This window comes from Leuciscus leuciscus, assembly GCF_965113295.1.
Source record: "Leuciscus leuciscus genome assembly, chromosome: 2".
Taxonomy (NCBI): Eukaryota; Metazoa; Chordata; class Actinopteri; order Cypriniformes; family Leuciscidae; genus Leuciscus; species Leuciscus leuciscus.
Genome location: NC_138726.1, coordinates 58,125,419 through 58,140,907, shown reverse-complemented (window position 1 = coordinate 58,140,907; position 15,489 = coordinate 58,125,419). Strand labels below are relative to the sequence as shown.

Genomic DNA, 15,489 nt, shown 5'->3' with positions numbered 1-15,489 from the left:
AAAACATGTCATACATGCCAAGTGACCGGAAAACCTAATCAACCATTGAAACCGGCTCCCTTGTATCCAATACCTTCAGTAGAGCAACCTTTTGAACATCTGTTGATTGATTGTGTTGGTCCGTTACCTCCCTCGAAGTCGGGAAGTAAATTTCTCTTGACTGTAATGTGTCAAAGTACTCGCTATCCAGCGGCTTATGCGATGCGTAATATTACTACTCGGTCCGTTGTAAAAGCCCTGTCTCAGTTTATTTCAATTTTCGGTATCCCTAAGGTAATTCAAAGTGACCAGGGAACGAATTTTACGTCTAAAATGTTTGCGGAAATTTTGAAACAGTTGGGAGTTCAACATCACCGTTCCAGCGCGTACCATCCTCAAAGCCAGGGGGCGCTGGAACGGTTTCACCAAACGCTTAAGTCCCTTTTACGTGCGTATTGCGTTGAGTTAAATCGAGACTGGGAGGAAGGACTTCCCTGGCTTTTGTTAGCTGCAAGGGAGGTCACACAGTCTAGTTTGGGTTTTAGTCCCAACGATTTGGTTTTTGGACACAAGGTGCGCGGTCCGCTTGCCGTTCTGGGTGATCAGTTAAGAGGTAAACAGCCACCAAAAAGTTTGCTTGAATACGTAAATGGTTTTAGAAGACGTTTGTTTTTGGTTGGTCAGGCAGCACGAAAAAATTTGGAAAAAGCGCAGATAAAGATGAAAAAGTAGTTTGATCGTCAGTCTGAACAGCGGGTATTTAAATCTGGGGATCAGGTTTTGGCATTGTTGCCTTTAGTGGGCTCTCCATTTTGTGCAAAATGTATGGGACCATACACTGTTATGCGCTCGTTGTCCGACCTTAATTATGAAATTGCAACCCCAGACAGAAAGAAATCAACCCAAGTTTGTCATGTAAATTTATTGAAACCTTTTTTCTCCCGTGATTGTCAACAAACTGATGTTAAATCATCTGCAGTGGTCAGTCTTGTGGCTGATGAGCAGGGTCAGTTCTTGGGGGGAGAGAAGGAAGAGGTTACGATTTTAGATGATGCTGTAATGCTCCCTCGATTAAAAAATTCTGAGACTCTAAAATATTTAAAGAGTTTGTTGTCTCATTTGTCGGTTTTGCAGCGAGAAGAGCTGTCACAATTGATATGTGAGTTTCCATTATTATTTGGGGATGTTCCATCAAAAACTCATTTAATAGAGCACGATGTGGATGTGGGTGATGCTTCACCCATACGCCAGCGCTTTTATCGTGCCCCTTTTGAAAAACGGTTGAAGTTAGAGTCAGAGATTCAGTATATGTTGAAGAATAATATTGCAAAACCATCGTCTTCAAGTTGGGCTTCGCCGTGTTTGCTGGTTAGGAAACCGGATGGAACGTTTAGGTTCTGTACGGACTATAGGAAAATTAATAAAATCACCAAACCTGACGCCTTTCCACTCCTGAGGATGGAGGATTGCATAGATCAAGTGGGCTCGGCGAAATATGTCAGTAAATTTGACTTACTTAACCCTCTGAGGTCTGAGCTGTTTTCTGGGCCCTGGAGGTGGTCTGACATGCTCTGACATTTGTGTTTTTTTCTGTTACTAGTGACATTTTCATGGCTAAAGTCTAATTACACTGTATTTAGCACAAACTCTGCTACAATAATATATCAGCAGCATGTATGTAAAAGTTTGTAGTTTTGAGATAATGACATTTATGCATGGTTTGTGAAAATACAAAAAAAAATTCTCACTGAAATAAGGCCATGAAACCCATACTGATTATTTCTTCACAAGACTTTTGAAAATTGTATGACATAGCCTAGAATATTTGCTCCAAAACTATGTGAAAATCACCCTGACTGCTCATTCAGATAAGACAATATATTGATTTAAAATTTCTAAGACGTGTTTTGTGTGACAAAGCCATATGCGAAGGGACGTGATCATCTCATGAATATGTAAGCTTTTACACCTGAGAAAGACAAAGAAACTCCCCTAACTGCCCTATTAGGAGCGATCAGGCCCTGTCATTCAGAGCAACCTTGCACAAAGAATGAGGAGATTTAAAAAAGAATGGCTTTTAGATTGTTTGGATTTATTTACAACACAACACAATCCAAAAATACAAATGACAAAAGAGCACATTGAAAACAATGATCCAAAGACAGAGACCTTTGTGCCATTCCTAAAAACATACCTTTCATTTCCAAGGTGTTTGATTTTCACTTTACCATGTTCATGTACAGAGACTCATGTGAATGTTGAAGTCAGCAGGACTCAGTTGCATCTGGTCCCTGAAAGAAAGAAAAAAAGAAAAAAACTGTGAACATACTGATATCAAGAGAAACTATAGGGCTGCACGATTTTGGGAATAGATTTTAGATTTTTCTGGTTAAAATTTCTTTTTAAAATTCACAGAATACACACACACACACACGTTTCCAACAATATATAATGAACATGAATATAGGCCTTGTAGGCATAGGCTACGCAGTGCTGCATAAAATAATAATAACAATAAATTAAATCTTCCAAAAGATTTCAAGAACAACTACGCTAGAGAAAAATATATTGATTATCATATGTTACTTCAAATGTTTCCATTCGTTATGATGATATGAAATGAGATAATAGTAAAAACATAAAGCCTAATGTTTGGTGCATTTTTCCTTTCAAACGCAATCGCGCTCCAAAATATGATACATTCAAACCCACAGCGCGCTCCAAAATATGATACTCAAACCCACAGCGCGCTCCAAAATATGATAGCCTACATTCAAACGCGATCGCGCTCCAAAATATTAAACATTATGGTTATACATATCTATGTTTGAGCAGATATCCACAAACAGTATTTAACAGTAAACACGGGTCTAAATAGTATAATATTCACCATATATCTAGCAACAGTTCAACTGCAATGTGAAGTTTATGCAACAATACCATAAACTAATGAGTACGAATTTCTTACCTTACATCTTTCTTGTCTTCAAATCGCGTTCTTCTTCTTCTGAGGTAAATCCATGTAAGCTCACAGCGTGTCTTCCAAACTCGACGAAAAGCAGAGACTTGTGAAGTGTTTTGGTGTTTTGTGTTTGAGGTAACGAGGGCGTTCGCGTTCCATGTGGAGATTTGCATGTGAATCTCTTTTGCGCGAGTGGGCGTGTCGAATTAAAAAGTAATTAGCAAGCGTTTGAGATACTGGACATCCTGTTGGTTTTATACAAATTACTTAAACAGAGAATATTTGTTTTCAGTTTGAATCTGATCATTTAAAAGTACACACTTAAATGTGTATAAAGGTATATGGCTCATAAATGTGTGAGAAGGATTCGCTGAGTTTTGTTTCAGTTTATAGACGTGCTCAAGAAAAAAAAGTTCACCGCGACGGAGAGGCAGAACGCACACCCTGTTTATTTTCTTTATTTTACAAAAGCACAATGTTTTGATTTGATTGTAAGTGGACACATACAAAAGTAGAAATATCACAGCTTATTTTTTTATATTTCTTTTTTCTGTATAACCATAAATGACGGAGTAATTTAAGTTTATGTTGCTGCTATGTGAAAAAAATCCAGCAAAACGCGTCGGCGCGTTTCTCGACCTCAGAGGGTTAAAGGGTACTGGCAGGTGCCTTTGACACCTCGAGCACAGGAAATAACTGCGTTTATAACCTCTTCGGGGTTGTACTCTTATTCTGTTATGAGCTTCTCCAGACTCATCAAGGGGGTATCAGTCATCCAGTTAGTTATTTCTCACGCAAGTTTAATTCATATCAATTCAATTATTCTGTTATTGAGAAGGAGATGCTAGCACTGATTTGGGCATTACAACATTTTGATGTGTATGTTGGGGGAGGGTCCCCAGTTGTCATTTATTCGGATCACAATCCTTTGACATTTCTTCATTCTTTACAGAGTCCGAGTCAACGTTTAATGAGGTGGATATTGTTCTTACAGCCTTATAATTTGACGATTAAACACATCAAGGGAATTGAGAATGTTTTAGCGGATACTCTGTCACGTGCCCCTGTGTTGGAGTGAGGTTGTGGTCTCCAATTGATGTAAGTTGACCTACCTTTAAGTATGTAAGTGATTAATTTTGATGTGGGATATTTTTTTTTAGGGGGGTGTGTTAGGATTGTGTTGCTTGGGTGTTTTGGTTTCTTTATTTTCATTGGCAGGTTCTGTGATTGAGGCGTGATTGGAGTACACCTGATGCTCGTCTTGGCTGTTATTTAAACCTGGTGTGAGTTTGTTGAGGCGGCTGCTCCTTTGTTGCTCGAGCAGTTTGCCAGAGCCATGCTCCAGTTGTGTGTCATTATGTTTTGTTGTAAATAAATATTATGTTAAAATGTGATTCCGCCGTGTCGTCTCCCTTTATGTTACATCTCTGAGCCAGGTGTAACACCTGGTCAGAGGATAAAGGAAGGTGTTCTGACTCTCTCTGTCTCTTCTTCTTGGCTGGACGTGGAATTGGATAGGTGGTCTCTCTCTCTCTCTCTCTCTCTCTCTCTCTCTCTCTCTCTCTCTTTCTTTCTTTCTTTCTTTCTTTCTTTCTTTCTTTCTTTCTCTCTCTCTCTCTCTCTCTCTCTCTCTCTCTCTCTCTCTCTCTCTCTCTCTCTCTCTCTCTCTCTCTCTCTCTCTCTCTCTCTCTCTCTCTCTCTCTCTCTCTCTCTCTCAGGTCAAGCTGGGTAAGACTATTTGATGTAACCAATGTATAACCATGTTTTAGATATTTGAATTGATTGTGGAATTGATCTCTGAAATATTAAATTGTTACATATGATTATTATAACTGATTTTGACATTGTTCATTTAATGGTTAAAGGAATAGTCAAACATTCGTTCACTTTTAGTGAGGCACAGAGATTATTAAAACCTTTCATTTATGGAGTCAGATGAATTAACGAGTAAATACATATGATTAATGTATTGCAAATTTAACCAACCAATACTTTGCATGAGTGAGGACAGAACACGTGATACCTTCCCCGTGTATTGGCGAACCGGAGATTGGACCAAATATAGCGGGCCTTACAAAATGGTGACCTCGGACGTGATCTCAAAACAGATCAAAACAGTTTCACGAGAAATGTCCTTTTCAGCAAGTATTTGGGATTTTAAAATCAACAAGAGGTTTGAACATCTTCTCTTTCTTCCGCCGCGATGGTAAGTAAACTTTTTCTGCCCTTTATAGAAGTGTTGAAGAAATGTTTGCATTGTTTACGGGTCGGAATTAAAGCCTTTGTTTAGAACGTGATGCGGTAGCCAGATGAAGAATGAAAACCCTTGTACATTAGATTTTAAAGATCTCCTTGTTTTGCCTAAGCAACAAGAAACGAAACCTAAAGTGAGAATAGCATCTTCCAAATAATGAATAATCGATGAAGAGCTAAAAAAGTAAAGCCTAAAAGTTTTAAAATCAGGTGCATGTTTTCCGGCCATTGTTGAAACCAGCAACACTCGAAGAAAATGAGCAAACTAACAGAAAACAGAGAAAGAAAAATCTAAAGTCTAAGTTTGTAAAAGATCGGAAAACACGTGATTTTATAAATAAAAAGGCAGATCGATGCATTGTTTATGAAAAGAAAATTTGGAGAAAACAGGATGATATGATTTACAAGCTAAAACTCAAATATCAAGGCTAATGCTAAGTGCTATTGTCAATGCTAACCCATGCTGTGCCCAAGGCTAATGCTAAAGGCTAAAGCCATGCTGCGTCCAAACGCTTAAACCATGTTTTGTCTCACTGGCTGACTGGTAGGCCCAAAAGCCACATTGAAAACATTAATATCCTATACTAAACCTAAACTAATCTTGACAAACTCTATATTCCATTAAAATCTTAAACTTTGACACAGATGGAATTAAATTAAGTAATTCAATTTAATGTGGCTTATTTAAGTTCCTCTGAGAAGTAAACCCCTAAAGTATTTGATATGCTGGGATGGAGATAGATCTTTTTTAGAAAGAAGACTATCTAGTCAAAAATCTGGGAAAATTAACTGTAAGCCCATTATTGTGAAAGCATGTGTACTGATCATGTCTTGTTTACATTATGGGCCGAAAATGTTCAGCCTACACTGTACAAACTCAGTAGAAAAGGTCTTAACATGGATGCTATTGACAATGAAATTTTCACTTGGTGGAAAACAGTGGGTAGTAAACAGAAGAAATCAAAACATAGTGAAATAATTGAGGCTTTAAACTTCATAAGTTATAAACGGCTAAATGAGTTAACAAAATTTCTATCTTCGCTTATGGATGCTAAATGTGAAGAAGTGCATTCTAAAAATGCAGAGGCACAAGAGTCTGAGGAAAAGATTCAAGATCTTCAAACACCGCTAGATAAATTACTAGCTGAGCTGTTAGCCCTGACTAAAAAGTGTAAAAATCACAAAGACACCATTGCAGATCTTAAGGCTAAGCTAAATGCTAAAAGCAAGTCTCCCAACAAGCTTAACAGTGATTGGGCTAAAAATGTACACTTCTTAGATGAGGCAGCCTGCTCTAATAATATTGTATCTTTTCAGACAGATGAAGCATGTGATAAAGTTATGAAAAGAGTGCCTGTTTCTGCCCTTAAGGTGATACGGCACCCAAACGGCACAGAGTCAACCATTCGGCGTCCTTTAACAGTAACTGAATGTAGCTTGTTTAAAGCAGAGATCGGACCATTCCCTTTGAAAGGGCCATTCGGAGACACATTGTTAGTCTAAAACATGCATTTCAGCTCGAACCAAAAGATATTTGGCAAATTGTTATCAGCTCAATTCCAGATGTTCTGAACTATAAGATACCACAGGTTTTGATGACAGGCACCATTGTGCAGTCAATGCATCAAAATGAGCCTGAGAGCGAAATCTTGAATAGACTAAAACAATGCCTTCGCGAGCTGCGTGGTTGTAGTCCTGTTGGATGGGAATTGATTTTCAATCGGAAACAGAGTACTGAAGAATCGTTTGAGACATATGCAGAAAATATGTTTGAACTTTTTGAGGAGTAGCCTATTCTGGAATTGAGGGTGTTAACCACAACAATGTAATTGTCCTTGAATTCCTGCTTACAAATGCAGGGCCGCGTGTACAGCAATCACTCATGTGTGGTGCTTCTCCAGCACAAAACACATTCGAAGATATTGTTAGTTGGGCAACAAGAATTGAGTCACGAAAACAAATGCATGGTGAGGTAGCTGTGTTAGAATGTCATGAAGATCCTCCATCTGCAGGAGAATTCAGAAAGCCACACTGTGGCAAACTGAACAGATTCTGTAATTCCTGTCACAAAACAGGCCATACAGAGGAAAAGTGTTGGTCACTGGGCAGAGGCAGACCTCCACCCTATTTCATAAAACGCAGACAATCACAATCTAATGACAAAAACCAGCACTCTGCAAGTAAACAAAGCTCAAATGCATCTTCTTCTTCTTTCTTTCTTTATTTATAAAGCACTATTCCAACAACAATAAGTTGTACCAAAGTGCTGAACAGCAATTCTACAATAGAAATAAAAAATAAAATACACAATAAAACAACATCACACTAAAATCCACAAAGTAAAACATAGATGCACAAGAGCTCATCCCTCTACACCTAAAGAGGACATATGAAATAAGTGAATTTTCAAAAGGCTTTTAAAAGAGCCTATAGTCGGAGCAGACCTAATATAAAGTGGTAGCATATTCCATAGCTTAGGGGCGACTACAGCAAAGGCCCTATCACCCCGTTGCTTGTATTTTGTGCGTGGTACAGACAGCACAGTTCCTTTCTCAGCAGATCTTAAAGATCTAGAGGGCTTATGGACCTCAAGAAGTTCTGAAAGATATGATGGAGCTAGTCCATTTAAGCTCTTATAGGCATAGACTAGCATTTTAAAATCAACTCTATCTCGAATGGTCAACCAGCCCAGGGAGGCCAAAACAGGAGAGATATGATCATATTTACGGGTCCCTGTCAAAAGTCTGGCTGCAGCATTTTGTACTGCTTGCAGCCGACGTAAAGATGCTTGGGAGACACCAGTGTATAATGAATTACAATAATCCAGTCTTGAAAACACAAAAGCATGGATCAACACCTCTAAATCTTTTTTAGTTAAGAACGGCTTCACCTTTGCCACGAGTCTTAAATGAAAGAAAGCAGATTTCACCACTGAGTTCAGGGCTGGACTGGCCATCGGGCATACCGGGCATTTGCCCGGTGGGCCGACGTGCTTTTTGGGCCGATACATCTCATACTCATACATCATTTTTTATTATTATTATTTTTTTTTTTTTTATTTATTTTTTTTTTTTTCATAAAATTTGTACATCGGCGGCCCATTTGTTTTGTTTTGTTTTGCTTAATTGGCGGCGCTGGGTTTGTGCCGGTGTAATGCAGTCAGTGGTCAAAAAAAGTCAGTGTTATTTATTTTTTTCTAAAAAAAAAAAAAAAAAATTATTTTTTTCTGACAGACCAGCCCATGAAACACGTAGATCAGCGGCCTACGTGTTTCTATTGGTTCTTTTCTTGATTGACACTGGGCTGGCCCAATCACAACTTTAAACTAGTGAGCGCGCGTGCAGCAGTTTCAGTTGTATCTGTCAAAGTAGTCTGCGAGATGGAGAAGAAATGCAAGGATTGAGCGTGAAAAAATTGAACCAGGCCCTTAAAGCAGACACAGTAAAATGTGTCAAAATATATGTTTTCTGCCCTTCATCAGCTCCTGTGATGATGATGATAGTGAGGAGGATCAGGAGAGAGATGAGAAAGTGTAGAGCCTGCGGTAAGCAGAACTACTTTCAAAACACTTAAGCTATGTCATGATCGAGTGTAGGAACCCATAACCCAGTTACAGATTATTTCCACATTGCATAGTTGACGATTACATAGACAGTATATAAAGACGATTACCGCAATTCACTAGCAATTTAATGAGAGGCGTTTGTAAACAATGTTTTCCGCCAAAATAAAAGCTTGATGCAGTTTGCGTCAAAATAAAAGATCATGTGCTTATCTCTTTCAAGTATAGAAATTGGTACAAAACTAATTATGAAAGTTTCCTTTATTTTTTAGTGCATTTGTTTTACAAAATATGGCTATTACTGTCATTGGATTAATATTATAACTATTATTATGTAGTAGGTGTAATGTAAATAGACACTGTAACTAAAAGAGGTTTGAATTTTTCGTTTAATTTGCACACTGAATATGGGTTGGAGATTTTAATTTTGAACTCTCAAAGTGCACCAGATTGATGAATTTAACATTAAAATGCACAAAATTTTCTCACGTGGGGGCATGCCCCCGGACCCCCCTAGAAGAACCAAGGTCCACCCACCACAGTTTTACCAAAAATCCTGTGAGAAACACTGGTATTGCTATGCCATTGCAGCTTATAGCTTGTTTTAGGATTCATCACTGTGGAGTATAGTTCAACTGTATTAATTAATAAATGTCAAATTTTCACTCGTTCCTATACTCACTCATGACATGGCATTAGTGGTTTTAAGGAATAGGAGTTGGTATGCATATAATTAAGGGCGTGCAAAGATGGGTTGTGTTTATGATCATATAGTGGGCCAGTCTGGGCCAAAATGCCCGGGCCGATTTTTTGTCCCAGTCCAGCCCTGACTGAGTTTATCTGTTTTTCAAACTTTAAGGAGGAATCCAACATTACCCCAAGATCTTTTACCACTGGTGTACAATAGGAGTACAGTTCTCCTAAAATAGGAAGATCACTCAAGGCAGGACCTCCAAACCAGACAAGCTCAGTTTTGCTTTCATTTAAGTGTAAAAAATTATTTGACAACCAAGTTTTTACCTCCTGTAAGCATACTTTAAGGGAATCCAATGATGATTTAAGGTTTTTACTCATAGGCAAATAAATTTGCGTATCATCTGCAAAAAAGTGAAAGGAAATACCATACTTGCGAAAAATAGACCCTAGTGGTAGCATATATAGGGCAAATAACATTGGCGCAAGAATGGATCCCTGTGGAACACCACAGTCCAATGAAGTAGATGACGAAAAGGTATGTCCTAGATTAACTGAAAACCTTCTGTTTGTCAGAAACGACCTAAACCATTTTAATGCAATACCATGGATGCCCACCACATTCTCAAGGCGCGAAATTAAGACCCCATGGTCTATAGTATCAAAGGCTGAAGTAAGATCTAATAATAACAAAACAACAGAATGTCCAGAATCCCTAAATAAAAAAATATCATTTAAGACTCTTAGGAGGGCAGAGTCTGTATTATGCTTGATTTTAAAGCCAGATTGAAACATTTCAAGTGCCACATTTTGGTCCAAAAAACTCTGCATTTGGTTAAAAACAGATTTTTCCAAAATTTTTGCTAAAAATGGCAACTTAGAAATTGGACGAAAATTAGACAAAACCTCTTGTCCTAAATTTGGCTTTTTGAGAAGAGGCTGGACAACAGCATGTTTCAATGAAAGGGGCACCGTACCGGTAGACAAACTTGTGTTTATAACAGAAAGAACACTAGGCCCAATAATATCAAATGTTTTTTTTTAAAAACCAAGAAGGCATCCTATCACCAGGACAGTTTGAGGGTTTCATGTGACCCACAATATCTGTCAATGTGGCTAGGGATAATGGTTCAAAGTATGTGAGGTAGTCAGAGCACAGCGGGACGACCAGCGAATCTTGGTTGAGCTTAGCAGTGTCAGACCTAATATTTTTAATCTTGTCACAGAAAAATGTTTGAAAGTTTTCACATAATTCAAAAGATTCCTCAATAAGACCACTCTTAGGGGAATTTATAACAGAATTAACAGTGTTGAATAAAAACTTGGGATTATGATGATTGTGAGCAATGGCATCAGCCAAAATTTTCTTTTTCTCTTCTATGACTAAGCTTTGATAAGTAGACAAGGATTGTTAAAAAATTTCTAAAGACACTTGAAGACCATCCTTTTTCCACCTTCTCTCCGCCTTTCTACACTCCCGCCTGGAAGCCCGAGTTACTTCATTAAACCAGGGCTGGGGTTTAGACCTGACAGAGATCTTTCTAATGGGGGCAACACTGTCCAAAATGTCGGAGCATGTGGAGTTAAACACATTGAGAAGCTTCTCTACATCCCAATGCGATGGTGGATTCTCCAACATAGAGGTTAATGGGGCTCTAATATACAGATTTGAAAAAAGGTCAACAGTTACATGATTTATATACCTAGTCATTCTAGAAGGAGCATCAAATGCATCTAAAACTCTTACTGACCTAACAACTTTGGACGCTCAAGGCCTTCAGCTATTAGCGTCATTTGCTAGTCGGGTAGCAGCCCAATAGCAAATAGCTTAAATGTTTAACATCTAAATTCATTGAACCTGTCTGCATTTTCAAATTTGAAATTGTGCTTAACACATCGTGCCCTACACATCGTGCACATAGAACACAATTTGGTTGTTTGTGCTACAACATGCACATAGGCTAATTTAAAGTTTATTGTTTAAACACAGGATTGCTTTACTGTAAGTGTAGTTGAAACACTTAGGCAAAGGTGATATAGATGTTGTATTCTATTGTTTTGCTGTGGGTGTATTTGGAACACTTAGGTAAAAGGGTTGTAGATGTTGTATTCTAGGCCATGTGTCCTGTGTAAACTGAAGTAAACGCGTGTGTCTGTGCTGAATTTAATGGCTATAATGTGATTCACAATGAATTTGAAAATCAGAAACAGCGAACGCATCTCATTAATCCTGAAACAAAAACCTTTTCATATTTAAGGCTTCAGAGAACGAAATATTGTTATGTTTGAATGTATTCTGAATTACTCTGAGATTTGTTTTTTCCAAAATAGATTAACGGATTCGTATATTTACACAAGATTGCGTCAGAGATTGGCGACGGCTAATAGCTGATATCAGGAAGTGTGCGGGCGACTGAAACAGAATTTCATTTGTGTGCTACCCAGTGCCAAAAAGGGGCGGAGTATGCCTTTATTTTTCACCGTTAGAAAACACGGCTAGGAGTGTGGCACAGGTAATAGCACGCTAAATAATCCCTGACTGGGGTGCACCAACTGAATTGAATCTGATAAGATAAGTAAATTTACGAGGAGGGTGTGAAATGCTAAACAGCAGACAGAAGTACCACAGTTTTTTGCAGGTCAAAAAATATCTGCACAAATTAAAATGTGTGAATGCATTGCACATGCAGCAGACTGAAGGCTGAACTGAAAAGCAGCTTCAGGTGTCACAACACACTGAGACAACAGCAACAATTCAGACGTGGTCAATGAAACTCGGTTTCATGTGACATCTGGAATTAAAATTGCTAACAAGTAAAAGAATTCTACACGTCTGAATTTAATGCTTTTGAAATATTGGAATTATCTGTGGTTCGCTCTCCTCTGTTTTCTGTCTCAGGCTTAGGCTACTTCTGCAAAATGGTGGAGCCCACCTGGAGCAAATCCAGGACAGCGGAATTGTTCGAACATAACCTGAGACTCGGGAGATGGGTGAAAAGACATTATAAAAGGCCTTTTCACACGTCACACTATCACATTACTGCATAAATATGGCCTCCCAGTTTAGAACTGGATCGAAATTTGCAACACAATTGTTATAGATTAGATTCCACCCATCTCCTAGACATGAACACTGAACACACCCCTCCATCACTATACCCTCACAGCAACATCACCTGGGGTAGATGGTCTATCCAGGGTGAACACTGCACATCAGACGAAGATGTGTCATCTTCACACTAACAGATCCAGATAGCTTCACACACACAGGGTGGAGCTGATCTCATGATCATGGTCTAACAGAGACACAGAGAATAGCATACGCTATTCACAACAAACTGCTAACTAATGTAACACACATGAACAACTGAATGGCTACAGTCACAAATCAAGACAAATTCTAAGGCAGACTTGCCATTAAATTTCAAACTCTATGATTGTTGGTGGGAGTTGGAAGATCAGAGGGCCCCTGATTTCTCAACTTACCACTAATAACAGAAACATAATTAAAATGGATAAATCTGAAGTGAGACCAATTCAATCAAGTACAAAAATTTACAATTCAACTCTGTCATCGACTGTGACTTAGCCAGATCAATACACACACTCTCAAACACACTCTCTCACAGACACACACACACACACACACACACACACACACACACACACACAGACAAAAACACACTCTGACATTCTAAAAAATTCTCACACAAAACCATTGATTGGTTTACACCGACCTCTTGATGCATTTCTGAAACCTATTTTGATTTCTGCATTTTTTTCCTTTGAGTAATTCAGAAAACATTTCTGAAACTTATTTTGATTTTAATTTTCTGAAACTTATTTTGATTTCTGCATTTTTTCCTTTGAGTAATTCAGAAAAACATTTCTGAAACTTATTTTGATTTTAATTTCTGAAACTTATTTTGATTTTAATTTCTGAAACTTATTTTGATTTTAATTTCTGAAACTTATTTTGATTTCCTTTGAGTAATTCAGAAAAACATTTCTGAAACTTATCTGCATATTTGTATATTGTCCATTTTACTTGCAACAATGTATTTGGACATCAATTCAATTGAATCTCTATGTTTGGTTACACCAAAAATAGCACTGGTTGTCTATTTTTTAGAATGCCATTTATTTAAATGTTTCTAGAAACAGGGTAAGAGCTTGTAAGATCTTCCTTTGTCCTTCCTTGACCCTCTATAGGAGTACTATTGACGTGGTAATTAAAAATCAGGTAATTAATGAGACCAAACGTACCACTCACAATTGCTGACATGAACATGGTATTTTACATTGAACGAGACATGATTTTTCCTTATTGCATTATGCGTTCCTATGCATTTCCTTACGACTGTAAGTTCATATGTGCTCAATCGTGAAGCGGACATTTAAGATGCTTTTCAGGTGTCTCACACAAAGCCGTGTGGACCAAAGGAGAACCCCTTCATCCACTGAGGTCTGCCCAGACAACCGTACCGCTGGAGGTGACAGGATTGGTCAAGAAGGGTCAGATCATCATCGTGGAGAAGGTGCCAGGGAAGCGGAAGTTTCTCCATGAAGGAATGACACGTCAACTGAACAAGTCACAAAAGGTCCAGATTGACTCTATGAACTTTGCTCACGTCACAGGATTACAGGAAGAGAACCTGAACGCATTCATCCACCCGCTGGACTCAAGCTATACACCTGGTGGGAACAGGTGTTCTGCAGGTGAACACCGCCCACTGAGCTTCTACAGATGCCAACATTGCAAAGACAATTTTTGTGCTACATCTTCAAGGATTATAACAAACGTCTTACTGTGACCCCGTAAGTGTTCATCGGAATGTGACCCACGGGATCAAGGAGGGAAACTGTAAGACTGAAAATATTGGTTGAGGCCTGATTTATGGGACAAAAGGGCCCTCCTGGCTGATTAACATTTGACCTCCCCAATACAGCCTTTCTTCCTCTCAGAAACTAGGAACTCACACAAGAACATGGTTTAATGTGAATATTCAACATTGACTGTTATGTTTTTGGTGTCATTTGAAATGTCTCAAAGTGAGTGGTACAGATGTCTCATATCCAGATAGATAAAATAAAAGGAAATAAGGTTTATAGAAGTTCATAGAAAACTGGTTTAGAGATAAGGCAACCCCCCTTCTGTGGGATAGAAGCCATTTGAGGGTGGCCTTCTCCATCCCCCTTGTCACCTGGTCAGAGGATAAAGGAAGGTGTTCTGCTCTCTCTGTCTCTTCTTCTTGGCTGGACGTGGAATTGGATAGGTGGTTTCTCTCTCTCTCTCTCTCTCTCTCTCTCTCTCTCTCTCTCTCTCTCTCTCTCTCTCAGGTCAAGCTGGGTAAGACTATTTGATGTAACCAATGTATAACCATGTTTTAGATATTTGAATTGATTGTGGAATTGATCTCTGAAATATTAAATTGTTACATATGATTATTATAACTGATTTTGACATTGTTCATTTAATGGTTAAAGGAATAGTCAAACATTCGTTCACTTTTAGTGAGGCACAGAGATTATTAAAACCTTTCATTTATGGAGTCAGATGAATTAACGAGTAAATACATATGATTAATGTATTGCAAATTTAACCAACCAATACTTTGCATGAGTGAGGACAGAACGCGTGATAACCTTCCCCGTGTATTGGCGAACCGGAGATTGGACCAAATATAGCGGGCCTTACAAAATCGAATCATTAATTGAATTGTATCTCATTGTGAATCGTCTCAAATCAAATCATTCTGAATTTGCGAAAATCACTCATGAAATCGATTTGCTTCAAATCGACCCAAAGATTCACACCACTAATTTATTACAGGAAACTGAAATGTGGATGTTGTGTAAGTGATCATCATATCCTCAATATCAACCAATCAAATATAAATTGTACATATTTATTACATTTTTTTGACAGTTTATTGTGACATCACTTCACTTCTGCCTTTAAGAATAAACCAGATTTAATTCTGCTGAGACACAAATAATGATTATTCTTAAGAGCTGCTGCTCACAGAATCATATTCAA

The 15,489-nt window shown here is 38.3% G+C and overlaps 1 protein-coding gene across 1 annotated transcript in view; it reads left to right on the top strand.

Annotated features, from left to right (window-relative positions):
• Positions 1–15,489, top strand: part of LOC309493254 (C-type mannose receptor 2-like) — a 185,800-nt gene that overhangs the window by 70,916 nt on the left and 99,395 nt on the right. The window lies entirely within an intron of this gene.